We start from the raw sequence: 19,728 nt of genomic DNA on the forward strand, positions 1-19,728 counted from the left end.
CATGGGGTGATGGCACCAGCACGGAGAGAAGCCTGCACTTTGCTGCCCAACAGTGTGTCCCTGATCTCGGTGAGGTCCTCATTGATGAACACAAAGCCCACATTCCCCCAGCTATGAGGCAGCAGTTTCTCCAGAGCTGGGAAGTTTGCAGATGCCCCCATAGCTGTGCACGTCCTGGGCTTCTTTCTCATCAGTACCATAACCTTCCTTCCCAGAGACATGCTGATCTACTGATCTGCTTGGAGTTCACATCGTCTGCTCCCACAATGAAGCATTTTGGACAATCATCTCAAAGATCCTAAGGAAGTAGGTAGACTTCCAGGCCACTCTGTTTTCCCTGGGCATCATGGTGGTGTGCTAGGGATGGTCACATAGGGTTCAAGGACAATGTCACTGTAACGAAGATGCCTGCCGAGAAATCTTTTTTATTTTCTCTATGGCAGTTTCCTTGCCTAACAGTGGAAGTGACTAATTCCAATAGTGCCTGTAAGACCCTCAACGCCTGAACATACCTGTTCCTCCGTGCCTCTGAGTTCCACATCTGGGGTCTTAATCAAGACCAAGAAACTCAGGGAGGAAAGCCATCTTTGCTGATCACAGACTTCTTTCCTTCCCATTGTCTCCTGAACAATGCAGCAGGAAGAGCTCCCACAGCATTTGCATTGCACTAAGCAATCCAGAGACGACTTGGAGTCTATAGGTGGAGGTAGGCGGCTCTATGCAAGCCCTATACCATCTTATATGAGGGACCTGCATCCTCCAGTACTGGGGATCCTGGCGCCAGTCCCCATGTGACAAACGTACATGCTCTTGGCCTTTATGTCAGAGTTTGTCGACTGGGGCCCTCCACAGCTGATGGACAGTTGAGTCGCTTTCCAGTTTGAAGGTGTCCCCAACAATTCCTTTAGCACCTGTCAATACCTTTCTCTGACACAGTTGCTCAAGACTGTCCTGTGGTGCACTCGAGACAGAGAGATTGGCAAGTCCAGAGCAATCGAGCCCCTTTACATTCTCCGTGTCTGAGGGTTCTTGATGCTGCACATCGTCCTAGCGCCCACGTGTGGCCAGGCAGGAATAGTTTTGTGAAGTGTTAATTGAGAAATAGAATCTCACTTTCATTCACTCTCTACTAAGTAATGACGGTGAACGCTGAACATTTTGTGCATTTGTGGACTGTTTTTTTGGGAGGTTAGGAGGGGGGACTCTTGCTGTTTCTTCTCCTGTGAGTTTCTTGTTATTTGCGGAGTCTTTGTTTGGCTATTCGTCCTGTGAACATTTGCCAGAATTCAAGTAGAGCCATGTACATGAAACTCTAATTAAAAAAAAAAAAAAAAACTCCCAAAGAAACAAACTCAGAAAGCTGGAATCTCTCACAGATACACCTGTCAGTAAGAACATTGACAAGTGACATGGCCAGGGGCGTGCAGAGACCACTACAGCCTGGCAGAGAAAATGCTTCTGCAAGGTCAGATGCCCAGCAGTTGCCTGTCTGGGGGGACTGGCACTACCCGTAAGTGACCCATGCCACTGAGGGTGACTGTTTTACGTGACCTTTTACAAGTCCCCTTTGTCTTCCACTGCTCTGGGAATATGGCCTCCTGAGTTTCCCCTGCATGTGCCTTCTGGCTCAGCTCAGTCTTCGGAGACTACCCATTTGTTATTTAGGTTGGCAGCCTTTCTACACTTGATTTATAGGACTCCTTCCCAATGTCCTGCTCGGCAGTGTTCCGTAAGGACCTTCCCCTACCTGTCACTACCCACTACACTTTGTCATTGATCATTTTCACTTAGCAGGTTTGGATTTTAATCAAATCAACTTTTTCCCCTGTGCTTTATGCCTTTTAAAATTTTTAAATTAAAAATAGATTCTTTTCATACAATATATTCTGATTACAGTTTTCCCCCCAACTTCTCCCACCTTTTTTTTTCATTCTTAAAAAACTTTTCCATTTAAGAATACGAAATGCTTCGTGAATTTGCATGCCATTTTTGTCCAGGGTCCGTTCTCGTCTTCTCTGTATCCTTCCAGTTTTATTGTATGTGCTGCTGAAGCAAACACTTTTTCTCCTCTGATTTGAATAATCAAAAAGTACTTCTTATCTGGACACTAACAAGAATTTTCCTCCAATGTCTTCAAGTCATTCTCTGCTGGATTCTAGTGACAGCATGCTCATTCCTTGGGCAGTTTTGTGAGGCGAAGCTTTATGTTCTCTGCCAAGGTCAGGAACTGAGAGAGTCAGTGAGTTCCTCGGGGTTCATAGCTGAGAATGACAAAATGGGGAGAGAGATCCACTTCCACAGTAGAGATCTATGTCCGCGGTAGAGATCCGTGTCCGCAGTAGAGATCCGTGTCCGCGGTAGAGATCCGTGTCCGCGGTAGAGATTCATATTCACAGTACCTAAGTCCAACATTTCCTCTAGTAGGCTCATATCCAAGCCTTTCCCCCAAAAGGCAACTTTCTCCTGTGCCCACTTGGATGCTTCACGTCATAAAGAAAGCCACCATTTGACCTTCTAGGTCTCAGCTCACCAAATTCCCACAAGTTGTACTTGAATTCTCCTGACAGGTGAAGATACCCTAGGGAGACATTTTGTGTCCCCCACATCCCCAGAGCTACCAGACACTGGAACTGAAGGAATCGGGATTTCCCAGGTGTCTTATAGTGGGGAAGAAAAAGGACGGGCCGTGCTGCACGGCAGATAGGGAGCTTGTCTCCCAGAAAGACTGCACGCAGATCTCACATCTTGTCAGAGCAGCTTGCAGGAGAGCGGGGGCTTATACAAGGATGGGTCGGTCATCACCGGGACCACATCTCGACCAGGACTACTTAGCTGCGCATACTCTCAACCTGTACTTAGACCTAAATCTCATGTCAGGACCCTGGAAGACAGATCGGGGCTCAGCAAACCTCTCTGTGGTCACCTGGATAAATTTCCTCTCTCTACTTTTGACTAATTGGTCTTTTTAACTGGCCAATTGTAGGAAGGCAGCTAAGCCTAACCTATCAGGGATCCAAGGGTTGCCCTAACAATAACTATCCCCAGGAAAATGACACATTTGGGGTGTCACCCACCCACAACAAGTTGACCACAGGTAGGGAGACAAGGTCGAATGCTTGGAACAGCAGCTGCAGTTACTTTATTGCAAAGGCCACCTACGCCTAGTCACCATTAGCTGCCTTTTGTCTTTATTTAGTGAGCAGAAATGAATGCCTGGACTCCCCCAGAGTTTCCCCAGTTGGTGCACCTTGGAGTTCTGAGCCATCTAGGTTCTGTTGGATAGTTTGGGCTACTCCATCGTCTTCGGCAGGCCTTGTCAGTTTGCAGGAAATTTTAGAATTTAGATTTCTGCTGGCTATCAAAGCATCTGAGCATGACAAGGAACGCTGAAATGTGTTTGTCTTTGGGACTTTTCTGAGCACTGGGTTCTGTTGAGCCGTTTGGGATGCAGAGACAGAGGTGTTCAGAGAACTCGACTGCCATTTGTGTAGCCTTGGAGAACAGTGCGTGCTCATTTTCTTACTGTCTCCTAGGGAGACTTCTAAGTGGCCAGGCTTCTGTAGCCTCATGGTGATTTATCTAAAAGTACACTTTGCATTGAATATAATTACTTCTTGTGTCATTTTGTGTCTAAAGCAGCATGGGGACAAAGTTAATCTGTCCTTGCCGGGGAAAATTCTCCTTACAGGATTTGCAAGATGAGATAGCTCTTGAAAATCCTGCAATGGGATTTTTTTTTTCAGGGATGTTATCAATATGCAAGTGAGGAGTGTAGGATTGGTGTCAAGGCTGTTATACACAAGGCATGGTGGCTGTGTGTGTGCAGTCCAAGGTCTTTATGTCGTATATTCTTTTCTTGATGGGAATTCGAAAGATGCAATCCCGATAAACCTCCAGGACCAGGGCACGTTGAAACTGTGTACTGTGGGAAACGTTGAAACTGTGTACTGTAGTAAAACGGCAAGGTTGTTACATCTTACCCAAAAGATAGATAGTTTATGTCTTTCACTTAAAGGGTGATTAAATTGTTAAAATGCTCAGAGAATATCTAAACTGATTTGTGGCAGGTAGATTTAAAACATCTCATTTGATCTAGGTATTCTTGTGTGGTTTCTAGGCTCTGCTCCCTATAAAATACGAATGTACTTGTTGACATTAAGAAGAGCTAATTTCATTATTAGATAGTAAAGTTGTAATAAGATTAATTTGCCGGGCGGTGGTGGCGCACGCCTTTAATCCCAGCACTCGGGAGGCAGAGGCAGGCGGATCTCTGTGAGTTCGAGACCAGCCTGGTCTACAGAGCTAGTTCCAGGACAGGCTCCAAAGCCACAGAGAAACCCTGTCTCGAAAAACCAAAAAAAAAAAAAAAAAAAAGATTAATTTTAATGCTAAGATAGTGTGTCGCTAGGAGACAATACATTTTCTTATAAATAATGCTACAAGATTGGATAATTTAATATCTGAGTTGGTATATGTATACCTTGTATAGTTATCCAGATTATGTTTTATTAAGCTGTTTATGTTTTTGACTGATTTTTGCTACTCAGAAAACCATCTCTTCGCAAAGTCCTGGTTTACTTCCATACCTTTTTGTGTTTAGGTCTTTCGAATGGCCACTTTATAACCAGCTGTTTTAACGTGGTTTTCCTGTAGGTATTTATGTATGACTGCATATATATGACCAGCAATTATGCACAGATGTATATCCGAACTTTATGCACATGTAAAAGTTTTCAGTGTTAGCTCAGATGTCAAGAGCACTGGCTGCTCTTCCAGAGGACCCAGGTTCAGTTCCTAGCACCCGTATGGTACCTCACATCCATCTGTAACTACAGTTCCAGGGGATCAGATGTCCTCTTCTGGCCTCTTCAGGGTGGTATGTATACGTACAAGTAGACAAAACACTCATACAAATTTTTTAAGCTTACAATTAAAATGTGTATTCTTAATACATGTAAAGTGACCAATAAGCACTCCTGTTTATACAGTATACATTAAATCTGGATTTTAAATGTACAAAATGGCCAGTGAAATTTTCTGCCATTTCTAGTCATTGCCATCCAGATAAAGCAAACAAACAATAAAACCCAACATTTAGATAGTTCTGCTCGTTAAGATCTGACTGGAAGGTCTCAGATGTGGGGCTCAAGAGTAAACTGAGGCAGATTATTGGGGGTAAGAAGTCTAATAGAAGAGTTATTAATCCTATGGACAGAGAGACAGACAACAGCAGGGCAAGGACTCTGAGGAGAGTTCAGGCCTCAGAGTCAGAAATAGACAGTCTGGTGGGACCTTCATGAGAATCAGGCCCATGGGGAGGGGGTCCTTCTTATAGACCCTGGAGGAAGAGGGGACATTTCATTCACAGTGGGAGCCTGCAGCCAGGGTCTCTGACCCCTAGGCAGAAGGCAGTATGTTGGGAGGGGGGATGACAAATGGCCATTCAATCCTGGCACCTGTAGTCCATCAGCTAGAGCTTCACAGACAGTGTCTCAGCAGGAGGCCTGTGGGTTTCTGTGAGGGAGGGGGCTGCTGCAGGTACAGCAGCCTCAGCAGTAATCTGCTCTATTTTCACATCCCACCTGGGCGCTGATTGCTGTGACTGAATTAATACTTCGCTATTGAATGTGTGGTGTGCCCTTGAATATCAGAAAGTGAGATTGCCATTGTACTGTTTCCCCCAAATTGAAAAGAGTCTTAAGATTCAATTTATGTCAGTGCTGTGTTCCTCTCATCTTACCTGGCCCAAGACTAACTCTTGCTTCAGATATAAAACCTCAACATTACTGTGTATAAAGAACTCCTGTGTGGTTCTGCGGAGTGATATTAGCTGTTGCCAGCTCTTTTGTGTGTAAATACAGTCATGTCCTTCATGGAGTGCATAAGCCTTCAAAGTTCGGGGAGTGCTTTACCAAGCTGATTTCCTCCCAGCTAAAACTGTCAGTGTACTAAGCCCCGCCCCCAGAGGTGTTCCTGTCCTCCTAATCCCACTATGACTATTCTCTTTAGTCAGCCAGACACTTCCTAACCTTACACACACCCAGCTGTGCCTCCCTATGGTTAAAAAGTGCTGGACATTCCTCACACAAGTGTTGTGAGGCCCTGCTGGTCAGATATGGAGACTATCATGGCCTGGCAGCTTTCTCCAAGCAACATGAAGGACTTCCTCCCCAGTGATGCTTCCTGCTCTCTACCTGCCCTTGTTTGGACCATGTCTGTAGGCCTGGACACCTGATTTAGCTCAAGGATGACCCTGCAAACATTCTTCCCTTGTGGGCTACATGGTAATTAAATAGTGTGTTCTAGCTATTTTTATAGGCTGTGCTGCCCCTGATCCAGCTTTATGTTAGGAGTGTGTCATTTAATGCAAATTAGGGTTTGACCCCGGGCCTCCCAATTTTATGTTTCTTATTCTCTGGAGTAAAGTCACGTCGTCTCACTGAAGGGCTATCTCAGTCATATCCACAGTTGTCTTAACCCTATTCCTCACTTCTGTTGCCTCCCCGCTGGTGGACCAGCAGCCAAAGATCCTGAGGAAGGAGAACCATCGCCAGGGAGAGCGTCTGTAAATGAGTCTGCAAGTTTCAAACTCATTTTCATTCACTGTTTGCTCTGTTGGTTGTGCTTTTGTAAAACTTCAGATCGGTTGCCAGTTAACATTCTGCAGAAACACAGCTCCTAAGAAAAGATTCTAGGACATCACCCACAGGATGGAAGTCATTAAATTTAATAAAAAAATCCAGGCGGGCTTGGCCTAAAAGCCACTCTTGGTGCCTCTTAGTTGCTCAAAGTTGACCACAGAGGGTTTTTATTGGCAGTTAACTCCTGATATCACTTGCTTATCGACCTACCTTCCCAAACTAGGAGCATCAAATCTCAGCAGCAAAGAACAGGTACAATCAAGCCAGGATGGCTAATCAGTGGAATGTGGTGGTTTGAACAGAAATGGCCGCATAGACTCATAGATTCAAACGCTTGTTCTGCAGGGAATGGCCTATATGGAGGTGTGACGTTGTTGTCTGCCTGCATGCTGCCATGCTTTCCTCCGTGATGATAATGGACTCAGTCTCTGAACTTAGTCAGCCCCAATGAATGTTTTCCTTTATAAGAGTTTCTGTATAGCCAGGCAGCGGTGGTGGTGCACAGCTTTCATCCCAGCGCATAGGAAGCAGACACAGGCAGAGTCCTATGAGTTCAAGTGAGTTCCAAGACAGTCAGGACAGCACAGAGAAATCCTGTCTTGAAAAAAGTAAGAGTTTCTATGGTCATGGTGTCCCTCTTCACAGCAGCAGAGCACTATGACAGGTATCTTTTGAGAATATGAGAGAGAGAGAGAGAGAGAGAGAGAGAGAGAGAGAGAGAGAGAGAGGAGTGGCAGAATTTCAACAAGTCACTTTGAGAGGTAAGATAACTTGACAACAAAGGCCATCTATGGTATCGGGAGTGCAGTTCTTCATTTGACACACATTCTTTGAGTTCCTACTATGTGCCAACCCCCATACTATGTACCCATCCCCATGCCAGAGTCTTGTTTTCAGGAGCTTCCTCTGAAGAAGTGGAGAGATATAAACATGTGGAAACACACAGGCAAGCAAGACCTTTCCAGAGCTGCAAGGAAGGCTGCCAGGGAGAAGAATTCCATGTCTGAAAACAGCCAGGGACAGAGTGTAGAGCAGCCACCTATGAAACCCACAGGAACATCAAACAAAAGACCCCATGATGGAAGCCAGCTCAGGACCTTGAACACTGAAGAGAAGCCCCACGTGTCTGCAGCAAGAGATGAGAGGAAGTGGGGATGAGGAGGTCTAGGTGGGACCTTGTGAGTCATGGAGGAGGACCAAGTCAGATCCCAAGTGCAGGGAGGCAGTGGTTTGAGAGTTAGATAGAGTTGAGACACCATGCCCCTTATTCTCCAAAGGAAGTAGCTCTCTCTGGCTCCAGTGGGGTGTAACAGGTCCAGGCTACTGTGCAATGGGGTGGAGAGAGTAGGTGTGTGGACAGAGTGAGCCTGGTAGCTCCCAGGTGCTTTGTTCTGGAAACACCATTCTGTTTTCACTGACCCTCCCTCCCCCCGATGGACACGCTCATGTTTCATCTTGGCTGTTATGAAGAAGGCTAGTTTGAACCATTGGGTTCTGGTTCTTGTGTGAATAGATGCTTCAGTTCTCTGGGGTGCCATTCAAAGAACGAATCTCTGGCCAATGTGGCAACTCTATAATTAACTTTTTGAGAAACTTCCAGGCCAATTTCTGTGTCAGCTGCTCTATTTCCATTTCCACTGGCATCCTGAGAGTTCCAAGTGTCTGTGTTCCTGCCAATGCCCTTTGTTACTCGGTGTCTTTGTTCTGGCCACTCTGGGATGCTCAGTAGTATCTCTTTGTGATTTTTTTTATTTTCATTTCTCTACTGACTAATAATGTTGAACACTTCCCCCCCCGCCCCCGTACTGGTTGACCATTTGTCCATCATGTGTAGAGAAATGCCTGTTAAGCCCCCCCCCTTTTGGTTATTTTTTGGTTTTTCAAGACAGGGTTTCTCTGTAGCTTTGGAGCCTGTCCTGGGACTAGCTCTTGTAGACCAGGCTGGCCCTGAACTCACAGAGATCTGCCTGCCTCTGCCTTCCAAGTGCTGGGATTAAAGGTGTGCGCCACCACCTCCTGACTGTTAAATCCATTTTTAATCAGGTGACTTGTCTTTTGCTGTTGTTGAATTCTTCTATATTCTAAATGCAAGTCCAGTATCAGACACATGACTTGCAAAATCTTCCATTCTGCAATAGCTCTCACTTAATTTAAGGAAGAGCGTCCTTTGAAGCAAAAAGTTTTTAAGTTTGTGTGTGCTCATGTGAGTTCATGTGTCTATGTGTGCATCTACCACAGAAACCAGAGGTACCCTCTCCCCCCTCCTATCACTCTTCACCTGATTCCTTTCTCTCTCTCTCTCTCTCTCTCTCTCTCTCTCTCTCTCTCTGAACCTGGACCTCCCTGTTTTCTGGATAGGCAGATATATCTACCAGGGCCAGGGTTTCAAGGGCCTGCTACCACACGTGTGTGTGTGTGTGTGTGTGTGTGCGCGCGCGCGCGTGCACGTGTGAATGAACTTGGGTACTAAAGCTTTTACAGCGAACATTCTTACTCCAGCAGGCTAGGCCCCAAGTCTGTAGGGCAAGCACTGGGATCACCAGGTTCTTGTGCCTCTTTACAGGTACACAAGGATAACTATAGGAAAGAAGGGAGCTTCCTAAGGAGGAGATGCAGAGAGCCTGACAGCACACCATAGCTTACCTGTGCCCTGGCTCCAAGGAGGCAAAAAGCCCGCAGTGACCTGCTGTGGATCATTAACACAGTACCCCACTGTTTCAGTTAGGGTTTCTATTGTTGTAAAGAGACACCATAACCAAGCAGCTATGATAAAGAAAGCATTTAATTGGGGTGGCTAACTTACAGTTACAGAGGTTCAATTCCTTATCATCATGATGGGGAGGGTGGTGGTGTTCAGACAGACATTGTGCTGGAGCTGAGAGTATCACATCTTGCAGACAATAGGAAGTTCACGGACTCACTGGGTGGTTTTCTGACAATAGGAAGCCTGAAAGTTCACCTCCACAGTGACACACTTCCTCCAACAAGGTCATACCCACTCCAACAAAGTCACACTTCCTAATAGTGCCACGCCCTATGAGATTATGGGGGCCAATTACATTCAAACTACCACATTCTACTCCCTGGCCCCTACAAGCTTGTAACAATATCATCATGCAAAATGCATTTAGTCCAGCTTCAGAAGTCCCTGTAGTCAATAAAAGTCCCAAACTTGTTTCAAAGTCTACAGTCACTTCTGAGATTTGTGTCTTAACTACAATTAAAATCAAAATCAAAAAGCAGAACAGATACTTCCAACATATGACATAGAACATACATTACCATCCCAAAACATAGGGAAGGGAGCACAATGAGGAAATACTGGATGAAAAAAGGCATAAAACCAGCTAGACAAACTTCAAACTTTACTTCTCAATGCCTGATGTCAAAATGCTCTTCAGATCTCCAACCCCATTCAGCTTTGACTGCAACATACTTCTCCATTTTGGCTGGTTCCACTCCCTGTTAGCTGCTCTCCTCGGCAGGTAAACTACAACTTTGGCACCTCTACCATCTTGGATTCTCCAAGGCAATCCAGCTTTATTTTCACAGCTCCATGCAATGGCCTCACTATCAGGCCTCCATTCAGGAACATCCCTGACACATGCCTGGCCTCGGTGGCTTTAACCCATAACTCCTTCCTTCTGTCCTCAACTCTAAAGCCAGAATTACATGGCTGAAGCTGCCAGATCCTGCTGCTTGTTGGGACTGGAACATGGCTCCAATTATATCTTCATCAGCTTTCTGATCTTCGCTGCTTAAGTTTGGCTGTCCTGAACTTGCTCTGTAGACCAGGCTGGCCTCAAATTCAGAGATTTGCCAGCCTCTGCCTTCCCAGTGCTCAGACTAAAGGTGTGCCTTGCTCCACTTGGCTCTAAGCTTTCCTTCCATTTCTTTCTTTTTTTTTTTTTTTTTTTTTTTTTTTTGGTTTTTCGAGACAGGGTTTCTCTGTGGCTTTGGAGCCTGTCCTGGAACTAGCTCTGTAGACCAGGCTGGTCTCGAACTCACAGAGATCTGCCTGCCTCTGCCTCCCGAGTGCTGGGATTAAAGGCGTGCACCACCATCGCCCGGCTCCTTCCATTTCTTTTCACAAGTTAGAAACTTACCTGGGCGGGATATTTCCCTGAAGTCACCACTCCCTTTTTTTCATTTCTTTATCCATTTATCTCCTTGAACACAGGATTCAGCTCTGCTCCACTTCCTGGTGCTCCTTTTCTCCTCAAAAATTTATTTTGTATTTACCCTGCTCAGCTTGCTCCTTTTCATTATAGAGTTACCACTAAAAATCACACAACAGAGTGTATACTAGGCTGTTTTGAGATTTCTTCTGCCAACAGAATTAATCTAAAATTCTTCACTTTGGCCTCAGGCAGACTCTTTGGACAATGGCAAAAGGCAGTCATTTTCTTCACCAAAATATCATAAGAATGATTACTAGGAAACATGCTCAAATTCTTTTCCTCTGAAACCTCTTGAATGAATCTCTGACAGTTCAAATGATTCTTAGTACCTCTGTCCTCCTTGCTCCTACTAGTATGGTCCATTAAGCAGCTCTTAAAACACTCAACTACTTTCCTAAACCAAACTCCCAGAGTCCATATTACTAAAAACAAAATCATGGTCAGGCCTGCCACAACAATACTCCAGTTCCTGGTACCAACTTTTCTCTTCATTAGGGTTTTCTATTGCTGTGAAGAGACACCATGATCACAGCAATGCTTATAAAGAAAATATTTAGTTGGGGTGGCTACTTAGAGTTTCAGAGGCTCAGCCCATTATCGTCATGATGGGAGCATGGTAGTGTGCAGGCAGACCTGGTGCTGGAGCTGAGAGTCCTACATTTGCAGGCAACAAGAAGTCAACTGACTTCACTGGGTGGTACGCAGAGCATAGGAAACCTCAAAACCAGCCCCCACAGTGACACACTTCCTTCAACAAGGCCACACCTCCTAATAGGGCCACTCTCTGTGAGATTATGGGAGCCAATTGCATTCAAAATACCACATCCACTTTCCAAAATTCCCATATTGGTTTTTTTTTGGGGGGGGGGGGAGCATTTCCTTTGGTTGAATGACGTTCAGGTAAACTACGGATCAGTCTTTTTTCTGGTGCTGCCTTTCATATGTTAATCTCTAGAATTTCTTCCTTCACTGTTTTCTATTCTCCTGCTTAATTGCCCATTGAGCCATCTCCACAGCCCAAATTTTATTTTCTATAAGCACTGATGATAGAATTCAGAACTTGGTATATGCTTATCTCCAGTCCTTGGGCTTTTGAGACAGGGTCTTACTATGTATCTCATGTTGGCTTCAATCTCTTGATCCTTCTGCCTGTCCTTCTTGAGTGCTGGGATAACAGGCATGGAACATCAGTTCATTGTAAGCTTTAAGTTTTGTTATTGGTACTGGCACCTTTGATGTCATATGTCAAAAAATAGTGTCTAATCTAAGCTCACAGATTTACCCCCATTTTGAAAAGAATGTTATAGTTTTAACACTAATGACAGCTGTAGAAATGACCCATTAAGGGAGATTAGGTCTTCTGGTCAAGAAGGTGAAATCTCCAGGCTGGGTGGAGATCTATCATTCCAAGATAGGCACAACGTCACAGATAGTGGGCTGGCCAATCACCTGATCATGGTAGGACCTCAGGAAGGTGGGACCACTGCTAGGAAGATGGGATCACCTTGCAAAAGAGATAAGTGGACTAATTATTCCTTGAATGAGATACTCTACTTCGGCTGCCCAGAATTTCCACAGTCCTTGCAAGACGCCATGAGGTTCTGCTGGGTAACTTTCTGAATCTGACCTCAGAAAGGTACCGTTTTCCATCCCACCCTCCCCATCTCTTTCCAGTGAAGGCCAGAACCTAAGATACTTCGGGCTTTCTTAATTTTCCTTGAAGGCTCCCACAGCCCCACCACATCGCTGCCATCCATGCCAGCTTAACTCAAGCATGTGATCTTTCCTTCTTCCCGTTTCCTGTATTCTCCCCTGGGCAGCTGCTTAGAGTTGCTCTTGGCCCCACTCTGGGGTCTCTTTATAAAACTCTGACAAGGAGGTCTTCTTTGGTTAAAGTTTGGCGTTCATTGACTTTCAAACTTTTCTTTCCTTTGAATTCTTTAATAAGCAGAGAAAATGAATCTGTTCCTGCATGTTTACATGGTATCTCTTATGTTTATGTCTTTGATAATTTGGGGGTGACCTTTTTTGTGTGATATAAGATAGTGTATTCTTTCACCTAGATTTTTTTCACATTCTATGAGAAAGGTCTACATGCAAGAATTAAATTCATATCCTTTTCCGTGTGGAAGAATGAAGCTGCCCTAACATAATTTGTCAAAAAAAATTACCCTTTCTTTCTTTTCCATGTGATGAGACCATGTGATGAGAAACAAGAATAAAGAATGATTCACAAGTGGAGGCTTCTTCTGATGACCCATCTCTCTCTCTTTTTTTTTAAATATTTATTTATTATTTATTATGTATACAATATTCTGTGTGTATGCCTGCAGGCCAGAAGAAGGCACCAGATCCCATTATAGATGGTTGTGAGCCACCATGTGGTTGCTGGGAATTGAACTCAGGACCTTTGGAAGAGCAGGCAATGCTCTTAACCTCTGAGCCATCTCTCCAGCCCCCAACCCATATCTCTTGAGGCTATACACTGCCATGTCCTCCCTGTCTCTCCCAATTCCTAGGAAATTCACAGTTGACCAGAGAACTGGATCAGAGTTCACTAGACAGTCTGCACTAGCTTTGAGCCTCCTGTAAGACACCCCCATGGCCTGATATGGACTCTGAAGAGTCCTGCAGCCTCCTGCATTGGCTAGCATTGGCATCATGGAGAAGGAATGTTTCTTCTTGCTCACTCAGCCAAACAGACAGAACTGGGCCCACAGCAGCTTCAGCACCTCCTCTGTGGTCTCAAAGCAAACAGAGAAGCAGCCAAACCTCTTCTGCAAACCAGAGGTTGTCTCTTAGGACCCTGAGGAGGGGATAGAAGGAGCTGTAGCTTTGGCACACACACAGCAGGAAACAGAATAATAATGAATACTTTTTAAATTGAGTCTAATTGCAACATGGAAAATAATACCATTTGAAAATGCAAATGTCTAACACCCCACCCCCTCCATGCATTCTCCTCTTCTCTTTTTTCTTCTCTCTGGTTCAGAAGCAGCTCTTCACTCCCTGGGCTTTCTGAACTCCCCTCTCTCCACCCAATTGCTTGTATTGCTGATGCTGGACCTCCACAGTAATCTGTATGGACAGAAGCGCTCCAATCGTTAGCAGAATCCAAGGTGTCCTGGCGGTGGGGCTTGGAGTGGGCCAAGGCTCTCCTTATAAGAGGATGCAGGAGCAGAGTGGGGAAGGCATGTTGGTGGAGGGAACATCCAAGGGAGAGCGATGCTTCTTTCGGTGCTTTCCCTGGCCTGAGATTTCCATCTCCCATTGTTGTGTAAAACAGAACACAAATGTAAAACATTTTCCCAGATGTTTCTGACTGGATGTAACAGAATACTCAATGGTAGTGCCCTAAACACTGGACTTTACTACCTCTCACCTGCAAGAAGTCTGAAGGCCAATGGTATAAATGGGAAGACCATTTTTAAAAAGGGGATTATTAAGTATAGAGTAGCTGGACAACCCCCCAGACTCACAGTAGACGCAGAAAGGGCCTGAAGTTTCCCTGTGGATGGAAACATTTATAGACAGGTAAGAGAAGAGTTGGGTAGAAAATGGAAGTGGAGTAGCAGCAGTCTGTCTTCATGACTCCAGTCTGCTTCCATCTAATGACTGGCCGTGTGTGGCTCAGACTTGGCTAGTGTGGTTAGCTGAGACTTTCCGTATAAAAGCAAACTGCCAACTCTTCAGCTTGTTTTCTGACCAAGTTAGGTGGCAGTTCACAGCAGAAGGATAGAGCACACACGTATGGAGGCTCTCAGACTGCACTTTGATTTGACAGCATTTGCAGACTCTGTTCCTTGCTGGGCTGTGTGGGACCTCTCTGGCTTTTCCAAGACTCCTCATTTTTGGGGGTGGAGTGGGGGCACAATAGTCACAGTTCTCCAGCCTCATGGGAGAGCAAACAGGTCGTTGACAGGAAACAATCCACTCTCACTTCTGTTGCTTTCAAATAGTATTATAATTATGGACAATTGGTGCGGTAAGCCCCCAGAGCCATGAGAGCTGTTGTTACTAATTATCACTGTATAATTTGAATAAAAGAGTCAATCCCAAATCTTGGTGTGTCTCTAATAAAAGTTAACAGTTGAAATCATTCTAAGGAGACAGAAATTTGAGCTTACCACAGGACTTCCTAGACCTAAAATATGTTGTGTGTTAACAATTTTAGTTGTTACCAACAACAATACGGTGATATAGCAATTCAATTGGTCAGCCCTAGTTAACAGTGTTTCCTTTCTTGAAGTAAGACATTCTATTGTTTGGGGCTCCAGAAGTTTGTCTTTAAAATACAGCTCCCAGCTGGTTGTGGTGGCAAAGGCTGGCAGGATTCTCTGAAAATACAGCGGCTACACCACCCAACCTCGATAAAGTTTAATTTACAAGACTTAAGATGGAGATCTGTCAGTCTGAAAACTTGATTCCCCATCCAAACTGTACTGAAAAATGAGAAAATCCTCTCATGAGCGTAGTGAACACTTGTATCTTTTAAACATGAAGACCTGGTTCAAGTACAATAGAGCCGGGTAAGCAAACAGCCATGACAAAAATGTGGCTTCCACCATGCGTGACAATGTAGAAACCTATGAGTCAGTAAGGGAACGCAAAGCTACATGACATCTCCAGGGCCCAGAACTGTTGGCATGTTTCGGGTGTGTATAAGTCACTCAGTTCAGGTGTTCTGTTATAGTTGCTTGATCTGACAAAGACAACCAGAAAAGAGGCCCTGTCCACTGCCCCAGTGAAAACTGTGTACCTGGGGAGTGGTAGCCCCCCACATCACCCCAGTCAGGCTAGCATGTCTGTGGGGCTCAAGCCTTGCCTGTCACCTCAGTGAAGACTGCATGCCCAGGATGCTCCAGTCCTGCTCACCACCTGGAAGACTTCAGACTCACGAGGCTTCAGCCCTGTCTGTCACTCTGGGAAGGTCAGGGTGTCTGTCCAGCCCTACATGTTGTCCTATGAGGTCAGCATGCGACCCATGTGAAAGAAGAGCATCAGCCCACGCGGAATCTGCATGAGGTAGTGCCTCCCACCCGTGTCTGTAATGAGAGCTCAGCCTGCCTCACTCTGCCTCTGTGTAACAACGCTGTTTTGGCCAATGCATGGCACTTCGGTGACCCAGGAGAGTGGGAGAGCAGAGCTGGTAAAAATGAAACTCAGAGGGACCTGGATTAGAGTCGGGTGCCCCAACCACCGCGGCGACACACCCCACCACCGCAGTGACACACCCCAACCACCGCAGTGACACACCCCACCACCGCAGTGACACATCCCAACCACCGCGGTGACACACCCCAACCACCGCAGTGACACAGGGGACAACACCACGATGCGACAACAACCTGTTCCTCTTGAATAAGGCAAACCCTTGCTTTGGAAGAAAAGAGTTAAAATAAATAAATATTGAAGAAATAAATGAACTCAACTGATAACTTCTCTATACGTGCACAAGTCCTGGTGTAAAAATATAAGTGATGTGAGAAACCAGGGCAACTAAAGTTTCCCCAAACTCAATAATCTTACAGTAATGACCTCCAAGGAGGGTTAATTAGAAAAAAGCTCTGAGGAATTAAAAGAACGCCAAAAGAATGATTATTAATATGTTTTGCTAAAACCACCCGACGAGAATAAAGACCACTGACCCAATTTTCAGTGCAAGCTTTATTGAGCGGCCTCCTGTACAGGGCTCTCTCCCTCAAGTGGGATTTGAGAGAGTCGTGATGGGAAGCTTCTTAGGCTTCTTTTATAGGAAAATAGTGCAGGCGGGGTATTTCCGGAGGTGTTTGGTCTTTTGAAAGACTGCTGTAGTCGCCGAGGCCTGCAGGAGGGTGGCCATCCTGAGGCTACCAAATACAATCTTTTTAAAATATAGGTTACCAGCTTTTTCCAAAGGCCCAGGGTTTGGGTCAGGACTCACTTGGCAATGTCCTTTCTTTCAAGAACATAATGATGCGAGGGTGGGTGAGGTCAGGGGGCGCTTCAGTGGGAGCCCTCACAAGAGCCCCTTTAAGCTTTTAAAAGCCCGTTCATGCTCCTCAGTCATTCCAAGGGGGTGTTACCTCCCACCGTGGTTGAGTATAGAGGCCTGGCAATTTCATCAAACCCAGGAATCCAGAGATGGTAATACCCAGTGGTCCCCAAGAATTCTCTTACTTGCTTCTTTGTGATCAGGGTGATGTCTCATTATGGCTTCTGCAGGCTTTTGACAACAGTCTCTCTCTCTCTCTCTCTCTCTCTCTCTCTCTCTCTCTTCCTTCCTTCCTTTCTTTCTTTCTTTTAAATTGGAATAAGGTAACTGTTGGGTACTTACTGTGGAAACTAGGAGCCCAATCAAAGATGGTAGGGGAATTCTTGAATTCTCTTATCCTGAGGTAACCAGGTCCAGGCTAGTTAGTTGTCCTGATATTCCCAGTTCAGGATTAGCCCATTAAATGCGAAGATGGTTGACTTACTATTTTTACAGAGGAACGGAGAAAAGCACATCTTTTAAATCCAGCGCAGGTGGACCATGTGCTCAGGTGGCAGCATGCTCAGCAGAGTCTAGGGATTGGCAACAGCTGGGCGAAAATCTCTGCCCACTTGTTCACCTCCCTTAAGTCCTCTCCATCTTTAGTCTTGGGTTCCCTGTTTCTGAACTGGTAATAAGGGAGTGTTCCAGGATGGCTGGCATGGAGTGAGCATGCCTGCTGGAGGAGGCATCTGGTGGGGATACTGATCCCTCTCTGGTCTCTGAGATAATATGGTATTGTTTAACCCGGATGGACATGGCCCCGAGGTCACACCTACTCCCACAAAGCCATACTTCCTAGTAGTGCCATGCCCCATAGGGGTCATTTTCTTTGAAACCACCACACTACCCAATCTGATCTGGGTGACCAGGATTACCAAGGGAGGTGTTGACTACTGCCCATGCCACCTGGGGGTGAGAAGTGACTTCCAGAAGCCATTTGACCCCAAAATATAGGCCAGTCAAGCTCACAGAAGGATCAGAACCAATCTTTGGTGATAGGGCAATCATAATCCTGTTAATGATAGGAGAGTAAAGTTGGTCAAAGTTTCTTAAAACACACCTTAGAGGAGTACCTGGCTTACTAGTTCATTATCCGTTCTGCCTGTCCATTCAGGCTCCCCAAATTCAGACCACTGAAGGCTTACAAAACGGAAACAAAAGAGACAAAGGCCCTTGGGGTCCCTGCAGAGCTTCACAGCTGGTTTGATTCTGAAGTGTTAGCACCCGGGCCTTGTCTGCCTTTTGGGACTGCTACCTTTGTGTCTGCTACCTTCTGTTTGATGCATGTAAATCTTATCTGAGTGCTTCCTAAAAGGTTCAAAGCCTATGAAAAACTTGGTTGCAGAACTTGGAAAACCAAGAAGTTCTGTGGGTGAGAATTGCTTTGGCATTTGTCTCCTTTGTGGAGGGAGCTTCAGGTAAGAGGTTTTGGTAAGCAGAAATTGACTTGCTAAGGTGTAAACTGTATAACAATAAAAAAGCCTTTTGCAAAACTACAGTCAGTCAGTTCTCCAGAAGCTGAGTCTCCTGCAGCTGCAAAGTCTAAAATCATCCTAGAGAGACCCTGCTTCTCCCATGGCCCACGTGGACTGAACATCTGATACAACATTTCGGCACTAACATCATGGGGCCCGGGAAATATAGGGGTGTCTGGACACTCTTGAGGAGTGGAGGTAAAAAAATGCACCCTCAGGGTAAGAGGACTCCTAAATTCATGGGGAATTTAAACTTCCTATCTTAGGAGCAACAAAATATATAGTTACTAAAATGCTTGTAAAAAAAAAAAGCATTAACTGCACAATTATTGGAAATATTGGAAATTTTGGAAATATTAAAGATAGAAATAGAATGGCTCCTGAGACCAAATAAATAAATAAATCAAAGAAAAAACCCTTCCCAGCAAAGAAGAGTGAAGGAAAGGAAATTTAAAAAGAAAATACCTTGGTGGAAAAAAGAGAAATGTTTTATCAAGCAAAAAGAATTTCCCAATAGAAAAAAGGAAAATGTTTAATCAAGTCTAAAAATTAAAGGGTCCCATAAACATAAAATAAAGTGAAGAAACAATCCTTTTCCCAGTAGAAACAGAGGAGGGAAAAAGGCTCTTTCCGATAAGAGAAGGAAATTAAGGCTAACTGAAACTCAGAGCTCTCTGACTGCAGGCTGCCTGTCATCTCTGTCAGTCAAGAGTCAGCCAGCACTGAGCTGGGCATCTGGATCACAAAAAATGGTGGATGGGGCTTCACTGCTGCAGCCTGAGCTAGCAGGGCCAGCCCAGAGCTTAGCATTTTCTTGTTGTTTGTTTGCTTATTTTGGCTTAAATGTTTTTTTTTTTGTTTTGTTTTTTCCTCAGAGAAGGAATAACTATATTAATGGTCCCTTCATGGGAGAAAGAAAAAATTATACCAAGCCCAACTTCTAGTAAAATTGCATTTAGGGCATAAAGTACCAAGCTAATGCTGTTTGGATTTCCAGAGGTTCTGGTCATTCATTGTATGAAGGATGTTCTCATCTCTTGATTGTTTAATTAGTGTTTAAATGAATGTTTAATTTTCATAGTAAATGAACTAAAGGGACAACATTCATGATTTTAAGTTATATTATTGGGTATACTCTTGTCTCTTTATCATTACTGAGAATTTAACTCTACTCTTAGTTGCTTCCTGGAAACTCTTGGTTAAATGCTATAAAAATGTAATATCTGAAGTAGATTGGGCTGTTAGCTTATTAGATAATGTGACTACTAAGGCAAAAGCTCATAAAAATAATCTCTTACTGATAAAGAGCCAACAAAAACTATTTGTCCACTAAATAAAATACAGGTAAATTGTTTGTTCCCACATTGTTAATAATTGGCAAGCTGTATTAACATATTACTTGGGATCTATATAGA

General features: G+C 44.7%; 1 non-coding gene across 1 annotated transcript; it reads right to left on the bottom strand.

Moving 5' to 3' along the window:
• Window positions 1-1,952: 1,952 nt before the first annotated feature.
• On the bottom strand, window positions 1,953-2,059 carry LOC121453729. Its single transcript, XR_005975050.1, has one exon. It is a non-coding gene; the product is annotated as a U6 spliceosomal RNA (small nuclear RNA).
• Between the last annotated feature and the right edge of the window lie 17,669 nt (window positions 2,060-19,728).

Source organism: Microtus oregoni, unplaced genomic scaffold, assembly GCF_018167655.1.
Source record: "Microtus oregoni isolate MIOR12 unplaced genomic scaffold, Mior012 000011F_ref0000422, whole genome shotgun sequence".
In the NCBI taxonomy this organism is placed as follows: Eukaryota; Metazoa; Chordata; class Mammalia; order Rodentia; family Cricetidae; genus Microtus; species Microtus oregoni.